Consider the following 26,084-nt stretch of genomic DNA (forward strand, 5'->3'; position numbering starts at 1 on the left):
TATTTCTGATAATTTGGATAGGTGAGCCTAGGTGAAGCCTGCAGTGAATAACTTGACAAAATGGACATCCATAATTCAGATGAAAACCAAATGAATATCCTGCTAGACGTGTTATTTTTTCAGTACATGTTTTTGAGACTGCATCATTTTTAACGTTATTTGGTATAGCATTCCAGAAACCTACTGTACTTGGTAAAATGATCTTGAAAGGGATTAATTTGTATACACGCCTTCTCTCAGCAAGGGATATGAAATAAGTTTCTGCGTATTTATTATAGCTTGTACCTCTTGTTGCCTCACATATTGTTCTTAACGCATCATTTCTAGATCTGTATTCTGAGTAGCGATGCAGTTGTCCCAAACATGACTACAATAATCAAATAGCGCTAGTATAAAAGACATAATCTGAAGTGATCTACGTGATAAACGGTATTTCAAACTTCTCAAGCAATTTATCACAGGCGTAACTATATTAATTTGAGCAGCTCAGTTAACATCCCTAATACCTAAGTGTTTTTGTTCTTCAACATTGAATCCCTTCCATAGATAACTTTGGTTTAGGACTAGCAATCCATTTTCTGCTAAACTGAATTGTTTCCATTTTTTGGAATGGACCTTCACCTGCCATTTATCTGCCTACATTGATAGTCGTCATTTAGAGTGTTTGCTGTTAATACAGGATCTTCTATTATTATGCACAAGAATGTGTCATCACCCAAAAGACGTATGTTACAATCAATATTATCCACACGGTCATTAATACATGTTAACAATAACAGAGGTCTTAAAACTGAACCTCGAGGAACAGCTGTCAACACAGAAAAAAAAATTGAGGTATATCCACTTACAGGTACCTTCTGAACTCTGTCATTTGGTTTAAACATATTTTGAAAACGAGTGGATAGGCAAACAAGCTAGAAGCTTATGTTAATGCCTCTCCGATGCACTTTACAAAAGTAAATAAACCAAAGTTCTAATACAGGATAGTCACATGAGAAACCACAAGGTAAATGCACTTGAAACTAGTTAATGGTTAATATTTCAAAAGCAACCAATATGTTTCTTTGAGTTAGTAATTGTCAGCCATATTTAGTATCAAATCTACAAGAAGCAGTGACGAAGAGGTAGACAGATTTTACGATGGCTAGATTATCAAGATCAGATAATTCACTATTTCTATATGAGATTGTCTTTAAGCGGTATCCATGTTTGTAATATTCTACATCATTTTTTTAGTGCAATGTAGTTAGGACAGACAAGTAGATAGTGTTGGGTATCTTCGCGATGAGCGCCACAAGAACAGGAAGGATCGTTTGAAAGATGTCTGTCAAATTTATGATAGTTCAAATCACTACAGCCTACACGAAGCCTGCAGTGAATAATTTGACAAAATCTGACTTCCATAATTCAGATCAAATCCAAATGTATATCCAGACAGTGGGGGTATTTCTTCAATAAATGTTTTTTGGGATTGTGTCATTTCAACGTCATTTGGTAAAGCATTCCAAGATCTACTGTACTTAGTAAAACTTATCTTGAATAAAGAATTGTTTTTAAGCGAATGTTTTGTAAGTTTGGTGAATCTCTTAAGTTGTATGAATTACGGGCCGAAGCGCTATCTGGGACAAGAGTACATAAGTAGTCTGGTGCTTTGTCGTTTATCATTTTATGGAAGAGGATTAATTTTTGTATACGTCTTCTCTCACTAAGTGAAATGAACTTAGTTTCTGCATATACTTTGTTATGGCTTGTTCCTCTTCTTGTCCCACAAATTGTCCTTAATGCATCTAACTGTATTTTGTCTAAAGCGGTATTCTGAGCAGAGGTGCAGTTGTCCCAAACGTGACTGCAATAATCAAATAACATAACCTGAAGTGACCTACCTGATAAACGATATTTCAAAATTCTCAATCAGATTATCAAAGCCGTAACTCTATCTACAATATTGTTAATTTGTGCAGCCCAATTAGCATCCTTTTGAAATATAAGACCTTTGTGTTTATGTTCATCAACTTCATTTATAGGAATCCCTTGCATAAATAATGGGGGCTTGGGGCGGGCAATCCGTTTTCTGCTAAATTGAGTTGTTTCCGTTTTTTCGGTGTTGAATTTCACTTGCCATTTATTCACCAAAATTGATATTCTTTGTAAGTCGTCATTAAGACTGTTTGTTGTTAAGTAAGGATCTTCTGTCATTACATACACAAATGTGTCATCAGAAAAAAAGACGTATGTTACAATCAATATTATCCACAAGGTCATTAATATATGTTAAGAATAATAGAGGCCCTAAAACTGAACCCTGAGGAACTCCTGCCAACACAGGACTCTGTTACTTAGATAACTACTTAGCCATTCTATCAGTTTACCACTAATTCCAAATGTCTGTAATTCATTTAAAAGTCGCCTATGCCATACTTTGTCAAATGCTTTACTTATGTCACAGAACACTGCTCTTACTTCTTTGTCTTTATCTAAGGCACTTGCAATAAAATTGTTCAAATCCATTAACTGATAAGTTGTAGAACCGCCAGGAATGAATCATGGAGCGATTTATTAAAATTCACAGACGGGGGAATGATAATGTTTAAGAAAGGTATTTCCAATTCCGTCTACGCCCGTCGCTTTTTCATTGTTTAAGCAAAGTAATATACCTTGGACATCGATAATCCAATACAATCTGGTCTAGTTTCTGTTATCGTAACTGGGGAAGGAAGGGGGAGGTCTGGAGCTGGAAGAGTAGAATGACTGACAAAGAAGTTTAAAATATTTGCTATTGACTCTGGATCATCGTAAACTATATTATTGTCTTACGTTCACAGTTTCATTGATATTATTGTCCAATCTAGAAAAAATATGTTTCTTTTGATTTCCTTATAGGTGATACCACTCTATTTCTTAAACTTCTAAAAAGTTCCCAGCCAGTTGAAGAATTACGTCGTTTGGCAAGCCTCGTTTAAACCCGCCATTTTAAATGTCTATATCTTAAATCTAAACAGAACATGAAATAATACTTACATATTGTCTTTCGCCTGTAAAGGAAAGTTAAAAAACTAATTAACCAACTTGAATACTTGACAAAAATCAACATGCCATTATACCATTCTGGCATTTTAAAGATAATAAGTGTTTGCAATCCCTTACACATGAGAAAATACTCGAGATTGTTAAAACAATACCGATAATGGTCTAAATACAAATTTGCAGAAATGTCATCCTCCCTACATAAACTGGATTCTGCTTTAATGTATCATGTTTTCCCGTTCAAATAAAACTTCAGACGCCACGAAGGTGTCTTACCGAAACGTCGAACCCTAGGGTCGAGGTTAAAAATCCTTTGATGTGATATGTTGTTTTAGTGTTGTTGTTTCAAGGGACTAAACTCTGGGTGTCACCCAAAGTTCAAATCTGGTGCGAAAAAAGATCACCAATTTAAGTTTGAGACCCGTTCACCCTCTGAAATATTATCATTATGTTGTACATATTAAAGTTGAAATATGCAGCACAGAGGATTTGGGTGATCCTGGCACAGTCGGACTGGTAAGGCTCATCATCAGCTCTGGGCCCTTGCCCCTGCACACACAGCCGAGAGAGCCAATGGGAGTTCTCCCAGTAAACACTGCATTGTCGAACCCGCCAAGACCTTTCCGTAGAATATGTAGCCTTCTGCATCACCCAGATTGTCAGAAGAGCTGTGCTCCCGGTGAAGAACCCGGGAACTCTCCTGATCTGCGCCAAGAGATCAGGAGGTACCAAACCAAGGATACCGAGATGGTTAGCCGGACGAAACTGTACTTGGGATGCAAGCAATACATTTCAAATGCAAGGTCTGCATATTTATCATGCTTTTCCCGATTTTTTGCATGTACACGATGCACAATGGCTTCTCAGACAGCTTCTCCACAAAGCACAGACCCTGCGCAGACTTGGTGAAGGACTTCACACCGTTTACTCCCATCGCTGTGTCGTCCAGCAGTACACCTCCATCAACGAAATCAAGCTCAAATTTCAAATTGTGTCCAACAACCGTCTTCTTTTTGTCTAATCCACTACTCCAAAGTGAGTGAGTGAGTGAGTTCGTGTTTAACGTCACATCGGCAGTATTTCAGCCATATCGTGACGAGAACATTTAACACTAAAATGTATGCTATAAAAACCTGTCGACGATGGACAGTAAAAATACTAGAATATCACAGATGTAAATAAGAAACTACCACGAAAAACTGAAACATTGTAATTATAGAAGACAATACGTTATAAAACATGGGCTATAGATCGCCAACAACTGAACTAGCTAGCTACCATGGGTACTTAAAGTACCTTTGCTACCTGCATGGAACCTAGTTGGATTTACACCATCCCTTCAGCTGCTGGAGAGTGTACAAAATGCTAACCATAATTAAAATAAATAACAAGAATACTTCGATTAAAATCTTTGTAGACTTAAATCTACATCGAATGTTTTGAGACTTCGGTACCCTCTCAGGAGGACAATAATTTTACAATACTTCAACCCCCTTTGAGAGTATAGCCACTAACAGTCTCAGGTACTAATCTAAACTGCCAATAATAATAAAAATATATATATTTACAATTCATTCAATAAATCCAATTCTTTTAGATATGCAATAATCAAATGAGAACTGATGTTTGTAAAAAGCTCCTTCATACTACATGATTTAAAAGAGGTATCCCTTGTGATGGATGATTCAACACAGTCAAGGAAGACATATTTGACTGTGATTCTTTCATCACATAGGATACTAAATGGAAGATCCTCATTGATGTGTATATCTGGTGTGACCAATACGGCATCGTCTCTTCCAATGTGGACTGACAACCCAAGTAGGTATATCCGATATAGGGTTTTATTTTAAGTAATTTATTGATGCCTACTTGGATGTCCCACTTCTTTTGCATTAGAACACGTATATAAGATCTAATAGTAGCTTTATAATCAGTGTATGGAATAAGAAGTGGTGTCACAGATTTGTTGAGTGCTGCCTTGGCAGCAAGATGGGCCATTGTGTTACCAGAAATGCCAACGTGACTGGGTAACCAACAAAGGACGATGTCGTATAGGCCAGTAGCAGGATCATTATATAATTCAATATTTTCTATTAAAAGTGGACCTTTACCAGAAATATGTTTTAGAGCCTGAAGGCAAGAAAGATAATCTGAATAGATTACATGAGTCATTCTCAAAAGATGCAGCGTTTTCACGTATCAGGATTCAAACTTCAATATAACCGTCAAATTTTATCAGTATGTTAAAAATCTGATTTCTCCTTCATTAGCAATATCTAATCTATCTTGGGAATTTTGTTTATGACAAGCAAAATGACCATATACTTTTTAATTTGTTCCTTTTTGCAACAAAGGATATGCGTTTTGTTATGTATCCGGTTGTAGAAACCTAACATCGGGTGTCTGCGGTGCACAAAAATTTCATTTAAGAAAATATTGTTTCTGGAGTAGTTGAAAAGAATAAACTGTTTCCCATTCCTGGCAGATGTTTGTGATTTTGAAAGTGAATTTTGAAATAAAAAAAACAACCTTTTTCTCTTGTATACATGACAAATCTGTTTCCTGTAACAGTTCCATAATAGTATCAAATAATCAGGCATGTCTCATCTTGTGAAAGTGGAACTCCCTATCATGCTCATAAAGAACTTCTGGTTGAGAGTGATAAACATGAGGCGTTAAGTTTAAGACAAAACTTTTAAGGAAAATCAAGTAGAAAGGGTAAACATTTGCAAGTATTTTTTGTATGGGTGTAACATCAATCAACAAAAGAAACAAACAATTTTCCAAAAATATGTGTTTCTCTTTGCATTTGGAACCAGAATTACAACACAAGGATGTTGTCTGAAATGGGAAAGGGAATAGTGATTATTTTGTTCTGAATTTACTTTCACAATTTGTCTCTCAAATAACAGTTTTTTCTGTAACAGCTATTTTGTTATTGGAAAGACCATCAGTGCTACTTCAAAGAAAAATGTCTTGATTAGTCACATATTCTTTTTATTTTAATGTCAGTGTCATTAACAGCTTAATTGTGATAAGGATCTAAGGTGTACATATGCAGAAACTGAAACGTGTTTTACACTTTCTCTCCTGAATGCAGCTATGCTTATTTGTGTAAGAGGTCGTTACTGGAGAGAAAAGTTATGTGACTACAAAGAGAATTCAATACAAATTGGAAAATACCCAATATATCTCGAAGGTCTTTGTTCATCTGGATTTGCTATGTCCTTACATTAGGACCATTAAGTTTATATTTGAACAATTGATATTTTACTTAACAATTTATATGTTTCACACCTGTCAAAAATACCTGTTATTTAAAGGACTTATGTTGTTACTGCAAAGACAGTTTAATATAAATGATCTTTCAATTTTGTTTTTCTTTCCTGATTTATTCAGATGTGCATAAGATATGAGACAAAATTACCTTATGTTTAACATAGAAGTCTGGTCTTGAAACTTTGCATGCTTATATCCACTTTAAAGACTGTTATTTGAAAGACACTGTAATAATCAGTCTGCAAAAACAATCAAAGCGTTGAACATCCAGTTTCCTAAATAAAGTTAATTGGTGATAAAATTCGTGAAACATTCATTTCTGTATGTCTTTTTTTCAGAACTAGCAAAATGGGTATGACAAATACAGAGATTAATTTGTTACTTCGACAGCTTGAGGCAGATGATACTTTGATACTTTATTAGCAGCAAGCCTGTTTAACAGTTTGAGGCAGATGCTCAAAACTTGGATTTTTTTTGTTAGTTGTAAACCTGTTTGACAGTTTCATAAATTCATGACAAATACTGTCAAACTTGTCATTAATATTTTTTTCTGAGTTCCTGAAAGAAGCAAATTTCAAGATGTTTACTGCTACTTTAATTGTTTATTTAGAGCATGAAGTCTATAGTTTTTTAATTCTTCTTTGTCTTCCATTGCGTTGTTCTGAAATGTCTTTCCAGTAACACTGACATGCCTTTAGACTAACAAATAGGCAAGGTTCTAAAATGTAGACTATATATTTTGGTCTACAAGTATGGTGAAAGCAATACGTTTAGAAACTGATTGATATGAATCTAGCTTATCATCAGTGCCACTCACGTATTCTTGTCCTCACTAAATATACAATCACATTGTCTTCTCTGTAACAAACATGTCATTGTTAGTCACCTTATTTGGAGATATGGATATAACATGAAACACTTACTATACTTCTGAGGATAACACGCAAAGACCTCTTTCTTTCGTTACAGATAGATCAACGATGTTTGTTACAATTAAATAGTTTTTCAAATTTATTTCACATATTTTCTTTCCAATAACATAGAGTGTCTTTGGCATAACGATACTGTCTTTCATATAGCAGGACTTGAAAGTAAATGTTTGAAATCATTGTCAGAAATCAATCAGAAATATCAAAATATTCTCTTCAAATCGCCTTCAGTGCCATAATTGTTTATGACAGACAGTTGAGGGGATATCAGGAACATTGAAAAGTACCAGCAGATTTCACTTTTTCATCTGACACAGTGTAGATCACGTTTATTTCATAAACATGCAATCTTAGAACTGAAGTTTCAAGTGTGTGTAACAAAATAACAGGTAAGGTAGAATTTACAATGCAATATCTATAGGTATCAATGTATTTTTAAGAAAAATATAAGTATTTTCGTTGTTACAGGAAAGACATTGTGGCTTTGACCTAATTAGTTCAATTAATCTTCATGACAGTACTGAATATTATTAACCCTCAAATATTATTGATATGTGAACCTTAACGATGTAGTTTGCCATTTGTGTAAACAGTGATTGATTATTTTGTATTTGAATTATGTTGTCTTTTGTACACCAAATAGCTGCAACTTTTGAGAATGACTCATATACTGTTTATGTTTAGGGTATCTTTCAATATGTTTAAGAGCTGTTAATATGGCGTTAGCTTCTGCTGTGAAAATAGAACTGTTATTGTTCTGGATCCAATGACTGTGGCACAAGCCACTGCGCCACTGTCCTTGGATCCATTTGTAAATATGATTTATAATTGCTACATTTATTTTTTAATTGATTATATTCTTGTTGATATTGTAATTCATTCGTTTCTGAATTTTAAAATGTAGTTAATGTTAGGTCAACGTGTGACCTAACCAACTGTCAAGGAGGAGAAGAAAGAAGTCGGGAAGGAGCTATATTTTCCAGATCAAGGCCGGCTGAAGAAAGAAAGGGTTTAATTCTGTGCCCGAGAGGCGGAACAAGAGAAGATTTCTTGTTGTATAAATCCTCATGTAGGGGATTAAACACAGGGTTTAATTATTCATTAGCGTATAATTTGATACTATATTGTATACGACGTTGTGTAAGAGATGGCTCATCAGCCTCAACGTAGAGACTGTCAACACGTGAGGTTCTGAAAGACCCAAGAAAAACCATCACAAGGGATAAATATTTCAGTGTCAGAACTATGAAAGACAGTTTTACTGCTGTTAGTTATCATTTGATAATTCTTTTCTTAAAAGAAATTGATTCAATGGCTGAATTTTTATTACTATATGCTGTAGACAGATCTATTTTAACGATTGACAGTGGAAATTAGCAACTGGTATTGTCAGTGGCTGTATCCTCAAAGGGGGTTAAAGCATCGTAAAATTATTGTCCTCCTGAGAGGATACCTAAGTCCTAAAACTTTCACAGCTTAAATTTTGCCTACCCGATTTCAAACGTAACATTTTTCAAACTTTGGCTAAACTTTCCTACAATCGCCATCGGCTGAGGACATGATGTAAATTCAACTAGGGTCCATGTAGGAAGCAAAGGTACCGTAAGTCCCCATGGTCCTTAGTATGGTGATCTACCTTCAGTTGTTGGCGATCTATAGCCCGTGTTTTATATTGTATTGTCCTCTATAGTTAAACTGTTTTAGAATAAATTACTGGTTTTAAATAACTATCTGTGATAATCTAGTTGTTTTAGTGTGCTTCGCTGACATTTTTACCATTCACTATTGTGCATAATATCCGTGGTTCTCGTCATGATATGGCTGAGATATTGCCGATGTGACGTTAAATATTAACTCATTCACCCAAGACAAAGTCTGAGACCTTGGTGGTGGATAGGATCAACAACGTTAAGGTTGCTTTCACAGGCTCCATCATATACGATGGAGCCATAATCAAGTTTAGATCGTACTAATGATCTGTTTCAGTGAAGGAGGGTAGCTTGACCCCCTTCCCACTTTGAATTTGAAACGACTTTTAACAAATCTGGCACCCGGGGCAAGCCACCTCCTCGTGGTGGGTACTGGGTAACGCTAAGAGCTCACCGACATCCCCGTAGTGGACCCGGGGGATATTTGGTCCACCAACCCGTTTCCCGTGGGTTGCGGCCCTGTGTCGGTGGAGGAGGGGATCCTGGTGGTTGAGGGCAATAAGGGATTGCAGCCGTGCTCCTGTTGCTCAATACACCACTTTGACCCTGACTTCACCTAGACGGGTGGTTGAATGGGCCCGGTTCAACCAATCGGCTGGTCATGCCAAGCCCTGTGCATGGAGTGTAATCATATTTATCATTGCACACATGTGGAATTGGTGTAACTTTGGTCTTGGTTTTATTGTCTAAAACATTTTTGATTTTGAAATATATTGTTCTGAACTTTGCCTAGAGTCATATGTCAGAGGGCGGTGGCTCATGGGCCAATCTGGTGGAATTATTAATCTTTTAATTCTTCTGCTGGAGTATATCATCCGGGTATTCTTGGTGCTGCAAGCTGGAGGCCCCCTTGCTTTAGCATTGTCCTTGTGATACTCCGTGGTGGGTGGGGAGCTCGGATGATGAACCATGTTACACTAAAAATGGCTTACGAAATACCCCTAAAAAAAGAAAACGTCCACTTGAAAATGAGCCTGTTGATACTGACCACAGACCGTCTGCATCAATTTAGTATTGGCCGCGTTCCATTGTGATTGAGACTCCTGATAAGACACCGTTAAAGCTTAACCCCTTTTCTGTATCCAAGGGTATTCAAGGTATTGCAGGTGACGTTCGGGTGCGCTGTTAATTGAATGCGCGAAAAAACAACAATCAACCAACTTGATGAACATTAAATCTTTTGTGGGCATTCCGGTCACGGTCTCCGCACACAAAACCTTGAACACAAGTAAAGGCATCATGAGAGATCGTGATCGATTGTTTGATGATATGTCGGACCTTGATATAGTGTCAGAAATGAAGGATCAAGGTGTCCTTTGTGTCAAGCGCTTTTCAACTCGGAAAAACAATGAAACCATCAAAACGAACACGTATCTGTTTACTGTTTCATGTCCAAATGCTCCCAGATCAGTGAAGGCAGGCTACTGTAACTTTCAAGTTGATACCTACATCCCCAACCCGCTACGGTGTTTTAAATGCCAGCAATATGGATACTTGCACATTGTCTGTTGTGTGTGCTTATTGTGGTGAGAAAAAACACACAACAGAAGATTGCGACAGTGATTCTACAAAATGCACCAACTGCTCAGGCGACTATTCCTTATTTTCTAAACAGTGTCCTATTTGGAAAGAACAAACGGAGATCAACAAAATCAAATTTACTCAAAATATCCGTTTTCCTTAGGCCAAAAACTGGTAAAGAAATCTGATCTTCCAGACAGTTATGCCACAGTAGCAAAAACTTCATCTGAGTCTAGCTCTAAAGTAACAATATCATGCACAGGCTGCCAAACTACCTTCACTTAGTTAAATTGCGACTCTCCACGGCTTTTGTGTCTTGCTATATCATCCCGGACTGAGGAATCACTTCCTGGTACATCAAAGTCTTCGTCTGATTACAAATCATCATCATCTCAGTTATACTCAAAATCTCAGTCGACATCTGATAGCCACTAAACTGTGAAAAGTAAATCGAAGACAAAGCCTGATGCTTCAAAACAACAAAGTGGCAGAAAACGTCCATTCTAGGGCACATAGCTTGTCGCCCTCCATAAAGAGTGTGGGGTAGATCCCCAATACATCCCCCCAAAAGATTCCAATAATATTATACAGTTGAACTGCAGAGGATTGAGGACTAATTTACATGAATTACAGCTATCAGTCCGAGATTTTACACCTTCAGCGATATGTCTCCAAGAGACATATTTAAAACAAACAGATACATTTGACCCTCGTCATTTTAATGCATATCATTGTGTTTCACCTCCGGGTGATACGGCCAATGGAGGATCATCCATTTTAGTCAGACAAAACGTTATTCAAAGCCCTGTTCCACTTATTACTAATATGCAGGCTGTTGCAGTGAGAATTACTCTACATGTAGCGTTTACGCTATGTTCTCTCTATATTTCGCCGTCTTCGATGTTTGCCAAAACCTATCTTCAAGCTCTATATGACCAACTCCCGAAGCCCTGTATTATAATGGGAGATTTACATGGGCACAACCCACTCTGGGGTAGTATAAATACAAACACTGAAGATAAATTGTTGGAGGACTTTGGTTCTGACAATGATTTATGTATTTATAATGATGGTTCCAACACATATTTACACCCTGGTACAGGGACCTATTCTGCTCTCGACTTGCCATTGACAAATTCAGAACTGCTAAATGAATTCGAATGGTCAGTCCAGGATGACCTCTGTGGAAGTGACCATTTACTTACCATATTAAAAGCTGTAACTCCATCTGATATTCCTCCATCATCAAGGCGGAATTTTGAAAAGGTTAACTGGGCTTTATATGAAACACTATGTGCTGACAAACTTATACCTGAACGTTGTATTGACGATACTGATGCTATTAAATGCTTTTCTGATGAACTCAATTCCATAGTTGATGAATGTATACCAAATTCCTCTGCAGTTCCACACATAAGAAAACCATGGTTCAGCGGTGAATGCAAACAAGCAAGGAAAAAAGCAGAACATTATTTCCGTCGCCATCCTATGGTGCACAATTTAAATAAATTTAAGATTTTAAATGCTAAAGCATGGCGTACTTTTAAACAGAACAAACGCCAATCTTGACAAAATTATATATCCAAAATAAATTCTCGGACACCCATGTCCAAGGTATGGAACATGGTCCAGAAAATTAAAGGTAAAGGTACTAAATCCACTGTCCATCATCTTAAACATGGAGATCAGTTACTTACTGATAAATCAGATATTACGCATAAACTGGGGGAAACCCTCGCTAAACATTATTCCTCTTCTAATTATATACCTAAATTTCAGTAACATGGAAAAAAAACCCCAGAAAACTATTAATTTCAATTTTGATAATGGGGAAGATTATTGTGAAACGTTTTCTATTCATGAACTCCATACTGCTCTTGATCAAGCTCATGACACTGCTACAGGAACTGATAACATACATTATCAACTCCTGAAGCACTTACCAGTATCCTGTTTAGAGACGCTCTTATCAATTTTTATGATATTTGGACTTCCGGGAAATTTCCTTCTTCATGGCGTGACGCTATAGCAGTACCAGTACCTACACCTGGACGTGATCATACGGATACATCCAATTATCGTCTGATTTCATTAACTAGCTGTGTTTGCAAGACCATGGAACGCATGATAAATAATCGACTTGTTTAACTAATAACCTTATAACAGATACACTATGTGGTTTCCGTAAAAACAGAAGTACTGTCGATCACTTAGTGCATTTGGAATCATTTGTGAAAAACGCGCTGATTAATAAACAACACGCTGTGTCCATCTTCCTTATCGTGAGAAGGAATATGACACAACCTGGAAATATGGCATTTTGAGAGATTTACATGAATTCATAGCCAAATCTTTAAATAACAGACAATTTCAAGTCCGCGTGGGTTCTACTCTGTCTGATCATTACAATTAGCATCAGGGTGATCCACAAGGCAGTATTTTGTCTGTCACTCTTTTTGTATCAAGATAAATAGTTTATCAAAAGTTGTAACGATTCAATTGTTGGATCGTTATTTGTGGATGATTTTAATATTTCTTGTCGTGGGAAAAATATGCATACTATTGAACGGCAACTGCAACTGTGTTTAAACAAAGTAGATAAATGGTGTCTTGAAAATGGCTTCAAATTTTCTAAATCAAAAACCCATGGTATACACTTCTGCCGTAAATATAAACCTCATAAAGACCCAGAGCTATTTCTAAGTAGCACCCCTATCAAAGTTGTCAAGGAGGCTAAGTTCTTGGGAATTAGTTTTGACTCACATTTGACCCTTTTGTCCCAAATTAAATCCTTAAAAGCCAAATGCTTGAAGGCACTCGATTTATTAAAGGATGTTTTTAATTCAAAATGGGGAGGGGAGCAGAGTACCCTCCTTCACTTATATAGATCACTCGTCCTCTCAAAACTTGATTATGGCTCTATCGTATCTATGTCTTGGGTCCTTCAGAACTTCACCTATTGACAGTCTTTACGCTGAGGCCGACGAACGATCTCTTACACAGCGTCGTATGAAATTATCCTTACAATATATCACTAAATTACACTCTAATGAATCTAAACCTGCATATAACTGTGTGTTCAATCCCCTTTATGAGCATTGGTACGACATGAAGTCTTCTCTTGCTGCACATCTAGGGCACAGAATTAAACCCTTTCTTTCTGCAGCCGGCATTGAGCTGGAAAACATGGCTCCCTCACGTCTTCTTTCTTCTCCTCCTTGGCAGTTGGTTAGGCCAAAGGCTGACCTAACATTAACTACATTTAAAAAAACAGAAACGAATGAAATACAGTAGAAACAAGAGTATCATTAGTTGAAACATAAATGTAGCAATTGTAAATCCTTATTTACAGATGGGTCCAAAGACGGTGGCGCAGTGGCTTGTGCCACTGTCTTTGGATCCAGAACAATATCTTCTAGATTGCCAGTTAATAGTTCTATTTTTACAGCAGAAACTAACGCCATGTTTACAGCTCTTAAATGTATTGAAAGACACCCTAAAAGTAAACAATATATAATATATTCAGACTCTCTTGTCTTCAGGCTGTTAAAATTTATCATGTGAACGTGAGTGAGTGAGTGAGTGAGTGAGTGAGTGAGTGAGTTAATTTTCAACGTCACATCGACAGTATTGCAGCCATTTCGTGTCGAGAACATTCTTGAAAAAAGGTATGGATGTATATAGTAAAACCCTGTCGACGAAGGACAGTAAAACAACTAGAATATCACAGTAAGAAATAAAACTAGCGTGAAAAGTTAAAACTGATATCACTACTCAGAAAATACTATATAAAAACAGGCTATAGATCACCAACAGCTAAAGGTAGATTACCATACTAGAGGCCATGGGGACTTACAGTACTTCTGCTACCTGCATGATCCCTAGCTGGATTTACACCATCCCTTCAGCTGCCGGTGAGTGTATGCAACATTAGCCAGACAACAAAGCTAATTCTTTTTAAAATGCAATAATTAAATGCGAACTTACGTTACTAAAAATTTCCTTCACAGTTCTTGATTTGAAATAATTGTCCCTTGTGGTGGAATATTCGACACAGTCAAGCAAGACATTATTTCATCACAAGGGATGCAGAACGGAGGATCCTCACCTTTCAAAAGATATTCATGCGTATATCTGGTGTGGCCAATTAAATTTTTAATCGCCTGAAGACACGAAAGAGAGTCTGAATATATTATATATTGTTTACGTTTAGGGTGTCTCTGAATATATTTAAGAGCTGTTAATGTGGCATTTGCTTCAGTTGTAAAAATAGAGAAATTATCTGTCAGTCCAGTGATAGTGGCACAAGCCACTGCGCCACCGTCGTTGGACCCGTCTGTGAATAGGGATTTGTAATTGCTATATTTGTTTTTTAATTGATGATATTCTTGTTTCTACTGTAATTCATTAGTTTCTGATTTTTTAAATGAAGTTAACGTTAGGTCAACTTGTGGCCTAACCAGTTGCCAAGGAGGAGAAGAAAGAAGACGAGAAAGCGATATACTTTGCAGCTCAATGCCGGCAAAAGAAATGAAAGGTTTAATTCTGTGCCCAAGAGGCGGAACAAGAGAAAACGTTTTGTTATACAAATCCTCATAAAGCGGATTGAACACAGAGTTATAGGCAGTGTTAGATGCATTTGAATATAATTTAGCAATGTATTGTAAAGACAACTTTATACGACGTTGAGTAAGAGATGGTTCATCGGCCTCGACGTATAGACTGTCAATAGTTGAAGTTCTGAAAGACCTAAGAGAAAGTCTTCAACCTTGGTGGTGGACAGAATCAAGAAGTTTAAGGTTACTTTAGCAGGCCCCACCATATACGATGGAGCCATAATCGAGTTTTGAACGGACCAGTGATGGATATAAGTGTGAGAGGGCTGCTTGATCCCCTCCCCACTTTGAGTTTGAAACAACTTTCAACAAATCGAGTGCCTTCAGGTATTTGACTTTAAGGGATTTAATATGTGGCAGGAATGTTAAATGGAAATAAAAAATTAGACCCAAGAACTTTGCCTCCTTAATTATGCGTGTTCCATTTAAGAATAGCTCTGGGTCCTTATGGGGTTTATATTTTCTACAAAATGTATACAATTCGTTTTTGATTTAGAAAAATTGGAGCCGTTTTCAAGAAGCCATTTATTTATTTTATTTAAACATAACTGCAATTGTCTTTCAATTGTACACATGTTTTACCATGATAGGAGATATTAAAACCATCCACAAATAACGATCCATCAATTGAATCTTTTAAAACCTTCGATAAACTATTTATCTTGATGCTAAACAGAGTGACTGACAAAATACTGCCTTGAGGGGCACACTGGTCCTGTATGTAATTATCAGACAGGGTTGAACCAACTCGAACTTGAAATTGCCTGTCTTTTAAAAACTCTGATATAAAAAAGAGGCAAACGACCTCTCAACCCAAAATCATGCAAATCCTTCAAAATACTAAGTCGTATCATAAGCTTTCTCAAGGTCAAAGAAAACTGATACAGCATGCTGTTTATTTACTATAGCATTTTTAACGAATGATTCTAAACGTACCAGATGATCAGTGGCACTACGAATTTTCCTGAAACCACACTGAATATTGGATATAAGGTTATTGGTTTCAAGATACCAAGTTGATCTATTATTCACCATACGTTCCATGGTTTTACAGACACAGCTAGTTGGATATATCGTCATTTAGTTTGACGGATCTTTATGATCCCGGCCAGGCTTTAGTATTGGGATTAGAATGACATTGTGCCATGAAGGAGAAAATTCAGACGTCCATATTTTATCAAATATATCTAAAAGTGACATCAGACATGGTTCAGGTTAGTGTTTCAGATGCTGGTAATGGATCTTATCATCACCGGTAGCAGTGTCATGAGCTGGCTCAAGAGCCGTATGTAGCTCATGGAATGAAAACACTTCATTGTAATCTTCTCCGTTATTTGATTCGAAATTAAGTTTTGTCTCTGAAACTCAGGAACATAATTTGTCGATGATAAATTTTTGGCAAAAGATTTGGAACCTTTGCCTTTTATTCTTTGAACCATGTTCCATACCTTGGACGTTGGCGTGCATGAATAAAGTTTGGAGACATAATTTCTCCAGGACTGTCGTTTGTTTTGTTTAAACGTTGGAGGTGCCTTTGCACTCAGTATTTAAGTTATGGACAGTTGGATGACGGCGGAAATAATGTTCTGCCTTTTTGCTCGCTTCTCTGGCCTGTCTTCAATCTGCATTGAATCATAGTTTTCGTACATGTGGAGTCTTAGAGGACTTTGGTATACACACATCAGCTATTTTATTTAAAATGTCAGCAAAAGTTTGAATGGGATGTGGTCACTTCCACAAAGGTCATTATGAACAGACCAATCAAATTAATTGAGGAGGTTTGAATCTGCAAGAGACAAATCTAGAGACGAATACGTGCAGATAGGTGCTGGAATCATAATTAACTATGCGCAGATCATTATTTGAAATGAAATGTTAAAGTACTTTGCCTTTAGTATTAGTGTTAGTACTGCCTCATAGTGGGTTGTGACCGTTCAGGTCACCCATAATAACACATGGCTTCGGGAGTTGGTCATGGAGTGATTGAAGATCAATCTGTTGTAGTTTTCAAGCAGGTGAAATATACAGAGAGCATGGTATAAAATGCTACTCCCAGAGTCAGTCGCACAGCAACAGTTTGGAGATTAGTTTTAAGTGTAACAGGGCTGTAAATAACATCCTGTCGTTTAAGGACAGTGGAACATCCAGTGGCCCTATCACATGGAGGGGAAAATAATATGACACTTCGAACTGACGTAAACTAAAATTATCTGTCTGTTTTAGATATATCTCTTGCAGACAGAACGCTGATGGTGCTAAATCCTTGATTAACAACAGTATTTCATTAAAATTTGTTCGTAGTCCTCTACAGTTCCACTGCACGATAAGTTGAGATGGACCTGTCTTTTAGGTGGATTAATAGGGAATCTGCACCGTACCTTTTTCGTAGGCGACAAGCTATGTGCCCACGAATGGACGTTTTCAGACAGGTCCATGTACTGAAGTGATCCGTATCTGTTAAATAATCTGATCTAATCATCTGACCCCTGTTAGACTGAGTCATTTCCGATGCCTGAGAAGATGTATCACAAGCAGAAGATTGTTCTGATTGGGTTTGGGGCATGCCAGGAAGTGGTTCCACAGTTTGTGTAGATATTACAGGCGGTAATATCGTAGGAGAGTCGGTTTTAAGCCACGTCAAGTTCGTTTGACAGCTTGCAGATGACGTGGATACAGTACGGGTTTATCAGGTTTTATCAGACGGTGTTTTTGCAGTGGAAGCATACGTTTCCTTAATCTCAGAACCTACGACAAGCTTTCTTGCATCAGACAAACTGATGTTTTGAGTAAATTGGATCTTGTTTATCTACATCTGCTGTTTCCGAATCGGACAATCTTTGGAAAAAGATCAGTGAGTACCCGAGCAGTTGGTACATTTCTTAAAAGTATTCTCGCAATCTTCTGTTGTATGTCTTCTCACCACAGTGAGCACATACACCAGACAATGTACAAGTGCTAACACCATGACCAAATATCTGTCATTTAAAACATCTAAGTGGATTTGGTATGTAGGTGTCAACAGTCATGTTACAATATCCTGCCTTTATTGATATGGGAGCATTAGGAGAAGAAAATGAGAACAGGTAAGTGTTCGTCTGAATGGTTTCCTGGTTTTTGCGTGTTATAAAACGCTTGACATAAATGACTCCCTGGTCTTTCATTTCTGAAACAATATCAAGTTCGGACATGTCAGCAAACAATCGATCTCGGTCTCTAACAACTGCTTTGCTGATGTTTTTTTTTATTTTTATCTGTGAGGAGAGACTGATACCGGAATGTCGACGAACGTGTCAGTAGACATAAAATTAGTTGCTTGTTACCTTTTGCTACACTCAATGGGCAATGACCCTGAACGCAAAAGTCTAATGTTTTTCACATCATCAGTTATGCCGTGTATGCCTTTTTGCACTTCAACTTCAATCGAGTCTTATCTTTAGTTTCCATTGCTAAATAAACGTGGCCAGTAGTCTTGATTTTGGCTGTCTATGGTCATCATGATCAGGATCAGTGTCGAGAGGACGTTTTCTTTTCTTTAGGGGAGTTTCGTATGCCATGGTTAGTGTTTAAAGATTCATCATGCAAGCTCCCCACCCACCACGGAGTATCATGAAAACAATGCTAAACACAAGTGGGTCTCTAACTTGCAGCACCAAGGATACTCGGATGATATACTCCAGCAGAAAAATCAAAAGATTAATTCTTCCACCGGAATGGCCCATGAGCCCCGGCCTTCTGGGCATAAGGCTCTAGGCAAGCTTCATGTAAACAAATTTCAATTGAAATAATAAATAATGAACAAAGGGAGTCAAGACTAAAATTTAAACAATTCCCAATCAAATTTTCTGCAATGACACAAAATCCATGCACAGGGCTTGGCATGACCAGCCGATTGGTTGAACTGGACCCATTCAACCACCCGTCTAGGTGAAGTCAGGGCCAATGTGGTGGGTTGAGCATTAGGAACACTGGTCCTGTTCCTATGCCTCCAAAGGAGCTAGATGTCATCTTTGTAGAGTAGATGAGTCAGATGTGTTGGGGATCTGTGCTGATGAAGTCCGGGATTGTAACCCTCCTCCCTATTGAGCAGAAAACTGAAAGGATTTAAAGACAAACAAAAAGGCAAAGGACTAAAGGAGTCCCCATGGAATATTCCCCTCCTAAGTGGAGCAGATTCCCAAGTCTGCACCTGTGAGTACATGTGAGTCTGCACCTGTGAGTACATGTGAGTACGTCTCAAGTTGAGTTGACCATCAACTCATTCAAGGCTTGAATAAATCAAGTAGTCGCTCAGGGAGATCACTACGCTGTAGAGATTAAATAAAACCCATTCGTGAGGGACGTATGGATTTTTTCGTTTTGTTATGTTTTTGTCTGTAGTCAATGCAGCCCACGGAGAGGTTAGCCCCTTCCAAAATTATTTTCTGTGCAAAAGTTGATACTTGCACCCAAATATCCCTTTTTATCCCCCTTTTGTTCTTTGTAAATAATGTCATTGGAAGAGCAGTAAGATGACACAAAGTTTGTCAAACATCCTGTGTATATTTTGTATTGCGCATGCAAACGTGTGAAAGGGCCGAAGCTTTTTGGATCAGTCAGGTCTCCTTTCTTGTGGAGAAGTATCGTGAAACCTTTGCAGAACCATGGAGGAACATCACCTGTGTCCACAATAGAAGTATAACAGTGAAGTAATAGTGTTTGGACGCAGGGAAAGAGTTTCCAATACCGGTTTCGAATGCCATCAGGCCCTGGAGCGTTTTAGGTAGACTTGGACTTTTTAATGGCACTTTTCAGGCAATCTTGTGGGATGTAACAGACAAACGATCTAGTTACTTTCTCATGCATTGCATGGTCACAATCACTGATCCATGGTGCCTCCAGGTTATAGTCGCGTTATCATTTAGTGAGTTCACTCAATGCGACTTATTAATCCAATCATATGACATGTATAAGGCAGCATGACATATACCTCAGACATCATTTCCATCATGGCAAATACACAGCTTGAACACTACTAGTCTACTTTCTTCTTTCCTTCTGGGGTCATAGATACCCGTGTGTATGGGGATATATGTACAGAATAAGCAAGAGAAACGCAGGACGTTGGATCAGCAACCATCAGTGCCACTGGTGACTTCCCCTCCATGCAATTTGATACTGTATTGATACTGTTTAATCTTATGATTCTGTTTACAATTACAGTGCTTTATTGTTTATAAATGACAATATGATGACTCCGTTTTTTGTCGCTCCTCCTTTCTGTATTACTCAAGTGACTGTAACAACAGTTAAAGTCCACTGTAACTAGTCCGCGATCCGTGGAGACTGTCGGTTCCTCTCTCGGCATTTTGTTTTGACACGCTTTGGAAGGTCGACGTTTCCGTAATGAACCGCCCGAATATAAACTTTTTGTGGGTACGATGTACATTAGCTGACTAAACAAACAATCATGAATGTGTGAGCACGTGTATTCTTACCTTTCATACACAACGTCGATTAGTAATAGGACGACTAGAACCATACTGACAGCAACACCACACACAAGTCCTACCCACTCTTCTGGTTTCTCATGTGCCTTTCCTGCGGATGTTTCCTTCGTATCTGTGTAATGATAATTACAAGACTCATAGCATAACCATTTGTGGCGGTTATTTCTGAAACGATGGTGTGTTTTATTTACATTCATAACTAGAGACAATGTGTACTTACGAGCCTCCTGCAGATCAATGAAGTGGACAGGTGCGTCACGTAGTAGGTGCACATACACATCCTCTACTCTACTTCTCTGTTTGCAAAACAATAATAATCTTTCATGTTGCTGGTGTGAGTGAGTGAGTTGGGTTTACCACCGATTTTAGCAATATTCTAGCAATATCACGGCAGGTGACACAGCGTACGTTTCAATCTCTGGGCTACGCGCTGCCACAACCGCCCACCCCACCCCACCCCACCCCAACCTTCCCCCAAGTTTGCTAGAAATATATGTGCACCTGTGACTGAAAAGATACCAAAATGAGTAATACTATATCCATAATGATATGGGAAACAAAAACGCGATTTGGGTTTGATATAATTATTTGCTCGAGAAAACCCTGTAGCCATGTCCTCCTTTGTTTACCTTTTCATGAATTTGAAGCTTGGAAACATATTAATATGTTATCAATAATATTCTTTTGTCTTTTCGAAGAAAGGAAAGGCGGAAAAGTTCGTATCAGGTCTGACGTTATGTTTTGTCATGCACAAATATATCACTTTGTGAAAAGGGTACACTTATTTCGTGTATTATTCATACCTTGAGTTTCACAAAATGTTAATTTTTTGCCATCTATGCATCCAATAGTACATTCTCCATTTCGGTGATTGCAGGTGTTATTGATACAGCCCTTGCTGCACTTCATGTTGCACTTGTCAGTATACCAGCCTGGAATACATCCTTCCGCACAACTCCCACTGGTCTTGTCACAGTAAATTCGGTTCGTAACAGAATATACCCTACACCGTTCAGAACAGTTGTTGGTGGACAGTGTGGTGGACAGATTGGATTACCTCTGACGTTCAGTGCTGCAAAAGCATGAACAACTTAACAAGCAAAGTAAACTTCCTCCGGATTACACCAACTACAACTGCCTAAACAAATACAGGAGCAAGATAAATGTATATATGCCATCTACAAATGACAAAAGTATTCAGTTTTTATTTCAGTGACGTTCGGTCTTCAATATTAATTGCGTATTCAAAATATATGTCAATGCTTATCAAAGACATTGTTATTCACACACTCACCCAGTATGGTCGATAATAGGATGAGCATCAGCATTTCTACACAGATATCCTGCCCTTTCATCTTCCACCTGCACTATAGGAAAACAGTGTGTTACATGACAGCTGTTTCTGATGAAGATATATTCCGATGACATTGTCACCCAGCCTAAAATGGTTTGAACGCAAGAATGCACACAGATGGCATCGAGGTATCGTCACTATCCAATGATGTGCTGTGAGTAAATTAATTTACATAAGTTCAGAAGGGGTTTTCCATCCTTCAAATTTCAAAGCCTCTAGTTTCAGTTCCAATGTGTCCTCAATTACAATCACAGTTGCCTTTTTCTGAAAAGTGAACCAAAGTTTTCACCATTGCTTTAGAAAATATCATAAGTCATCATTATTATCAATATTAGAACAGTTTTCGCATAGATATATTCATACACACACGTACGCACCTACACACTCACAGACAGAAAGACAGACACACGCACACACACACTCACACACAAACATACATACATACACACACACACACACACGCATACATACATACATACATACATACATACATACATACATACATACATACATACATACATACATACATACATACATACATACATACATACATACATACATACATACATACATACATACATACATACATACATACATACATACATACATACATACATACATACATACATACATACATACATACATACATACTGATACATGTTTGCTGATGATGCATCTTCGTTAACCAGCTCTTGACTGTAAGACCTATAGGTGCTTTGGAAAAATTATGTGATCAAACTTGAATGAAGATAAACTTGGCTGAAACTAAAATGATGGTATTCCGCAATGGTGATCCACTTCGATCATATGAAAAATGGTATTTGCAAGGAAAACGAATAGGTACTGTTTCTTCATATACATGTAGATATTTATGGCTTGTACTCACTCCCAAATTACCCTGGTGCAAGGCACAATGTTGTCTTCGCTGATAAACAAACAAAGCTATTTACGGGTATTCTGAACAAAAACAAAGCTATGATGTCAATTTACGGGTATTCTAACATGGTTGGAGGTATGTCATGTAAGGATTTACTGAAGATAATTGACAAAATGGTCGTGCAAACTGTGTCCAGAGCAGTTAAATACTGGTGTCGATTTATCACTTTACCTCCTTGTAGGTTACAAAACCAGATGCTTATATCCCTCGAAAATGAAGGCAGTACTACTTGAGTCACACACATCTCAGATATCGTATTTAGACCTGTTTTGGTTTTGTCTGGGTTTACCAGCAGGCTGGTTGCATAAAATCTTTCATCTCTTTGTTTAGACAAAGATTATCAGAAAATTTGCAACAGTGATGGACTTCAAGTTTAGGGACTTCCTCCAAGTGTAACTACTGTAGACAGTTCAAATCGCGGCTATATGTAGAATTATATCTGTCAGATGATAGTCCTTATTATCTTCAGTGACTAGATTTAGATGTCAAAATTATGGTCTTGCTATAGACCCCGGTAGATACAATAAGGAAGAATTTAAGGATAGAGTTGGTTTATTTTGTAAATATACGGAAAAATACTTTATTGAAGATGAACTAAATGTAGTGTTTGTGTGTGAAACTTATGATTCTTAGAAAGAAATATATATACCTGCGTATACCTTATGTTAACTCCTACTATGTGTCGCAAGATATGTTGAATTTACTTTAAATCATGCAATGTTTCTACCTTGCATAGTATATCTTTATATTTCGATAGAAGTGTATGTATCATGGGGCCATTGCCTCTTTAGTGAATAAATATGTCTGTCTGCCTGTATATAATCAGATTTGGGATTCGAATCCCGAATCTGTTAAAATATTCAGGTTCGTGATTCGAGACCCCAATCCCAAATCCCGAATCCGTTTCTAACTTCATGTTGTTTCACGTGTGAAATACTTGTTTTTCGTATACTCATGATATTTTAGCAGTGGCCAGACAAATATCCTATTTTCAATTAACGTGTACCTTGGTTCCCCTTTAACAGTGTAACTGCATGTAAACGTTGGCAAAACTCTCACATTTGTACAAAGAAAACGTTCATGTAAATACTCACAATCTGGCGTCACAACCTTCTCCTACTCAACAACTCCTATGTATGGTTGCATGCCTGGAATGTGCTATTAAACAGAGCATGCGTGTCAAAGCCAGCTTGTACATTGAAATGAGCACACACGCACAGCTATGGACTATGTATATATAAGACATGTTTAGCAGTGTAATCCAAAATGCATAAATCCATTGTATGTACTACACTCTATGGTTATGAAAGCCGTGTCTACATACACCCAAATACGCTCGGATATATTTGTCACGGGGGTATATTTGCCCCCACGATGGTATTTTATGTCGCGAAAACGCATATACCCTCGGGGATAAATTTACCTCACAGGGTATATTCGCCCGTGCTTCAGAAGGAGGGCAAATTATTAGCCTATGGGGGTATATTTACCCCCAGGGGTATTTCATGCATATAAACCTATTTTAACAATATATAGCGTTGATCAAGCTGTTCTGTCCTGCACTCGATCAGACAATTGTTTGTCCATTTCAACTGACAGATTTCTTACAGCACTTCTTGGTGTAATAGGTGACGTTCCGTCGAAAGTGTTGGGCTTCCTAGTTTCGCAAGTGGATGAGGGGAACCAAGGATAATGAACTGTGTTTTGTCAATGTTCAGTTTAAACAGTTGGGTGACATCCCCTACTTAATACTATTCTGAATGTTGAGGGGTTTATTGCAGACGTTGAGCTGTTAGTCATCTGCATAACTGTTGAACAGAAACGTATGTTTTCTTATCAGGATTCCGAGATGTTGAGAGTAAATTAAGAAAAGGACAAGACCAAGGACAAGAACCGATCCCTGTGGAACACTACACGTCAAGCCTGTAGATTGAGAATGAACACTATCAACAGGAACAGACATCGATCTTCTTAACAGTCTTATATGTAGACATTGGTAAACCTGTATCTATCACCACACACTGCTTGCATGCCTGGAGTGCCACCCTTTCCTATTGACTAAGCAGGCATGGCACAGTGATGGAGCAAGGATCGAAATATGTGTGGTATCGACAGCTCATGTAAAGTTTGGAAATCCCCTTGTATCATCTTGCTGTGCGTGTCTTCTCAAAAAACCTGACAATCTCAACAAACATCCCTATACTAATGGCTTTACAAACATCGTTGACGCAGAAGCAGACTGTGGAATGGACAATGCCCAAAAGTTTCCCAACGGTCATGTACGCAGCAGCTGTTGCCAGAAAGTAGATTTCTACAGGTACGCAGTGACCGTTCGTAACCGTCTGACCCTTGAAGAAGGCTGAAAGCGTTGGCAAATAGCCTGTAGCACATCCTGAAGTTTTGATGCCATTGCTGTTCATCATAGGTTTCTTGAACCTCTCGCCACCAGCATCTGTTTTCATGTCTCATCCAGATGGACTGTTCTTTTACAAAAGATGCTCCAATAATGGCCTGGATGAACTGAGCTCTATCGCGGCGCGGTCTTAATCTCTCCTTTGCTACGAATGAAGTATGCGAATAGATACTGAAATATTCAGAATTAGTGGGTGCATGTAAAGGCAACCACAATTTACCCTTTGCGGCTAGGGGTAGATATGTATGTGGCGTAGTAGTCAGAATAGTGTGCTGGTTTGGTGGAGTAATGGTTTATCCCTTGCACTTAGACAAACGAAGGACTATACGAGATTGCAAAAGTTTAAAATCAAATGACAATTGAGAAATCAGTATCGGTATATCATCCGTATTTAGTTATCAACAACAAAAATATATTATTTATATCGCAATATTAGCTAACATGAAACTCATCAAAGGTGGAGGAACAAAATTCTTTGTCTGCAAGTGCGTATAGCAAGCTACGCAAATAAAAAGTAGAACTGGCTACTGACCAAAACACACACCTCCATCGATAGCAGCTTGAAGAATATTTTAGGAAACGAGTACGTGGAGGATACCTTATTGGAGCCCCTCGTTCTAAAACATTCTTACTGTCTTGGTTTACGATTAAGAGTGTGATACTACAACCACAGAAATATCATGTTTTCAGAAAATATTGAAGCACAAAAAATATACGTAAACAAATCTGGGTCTTATTTCGTATTCGTTATGATATAGCACCTAAATGTATCATGATTTGCCAGTGATAGCAAATGAGACATTGTCTAGTGGG

The 26,084-nt window shown here is 37.8% G+C and overlaps 1 pseudogene; it reads right to left on the minus strand.

Annotated features, from left to right (window-relative positions):
• LOC137282250 (uncharacterized) overlaps window positions 1-25,320 on the minus strand; it is a 59,666-nt pseudogene extending 34,346 nt beyond the window's left edge.
• Between the last annotated feature and the right edge of the window lie 764 nt (window positions 25,321-26,084).

This window comes from Haliotis asinina, chromosome 4 (genome assembly GCF_037392515.1).
Source record: "Haliotis asinina isolate JCU_RB_2024 chromosome 4, JCU_Hal_asi_v2, whole genome shotgun sequence".
Taxonomy (NCBI): Eukaryota; Metazoa; Mollusca; class Gastropoda; order Lepetellida; family Haliotidae; genus Haliotis; species Haliotis asinina.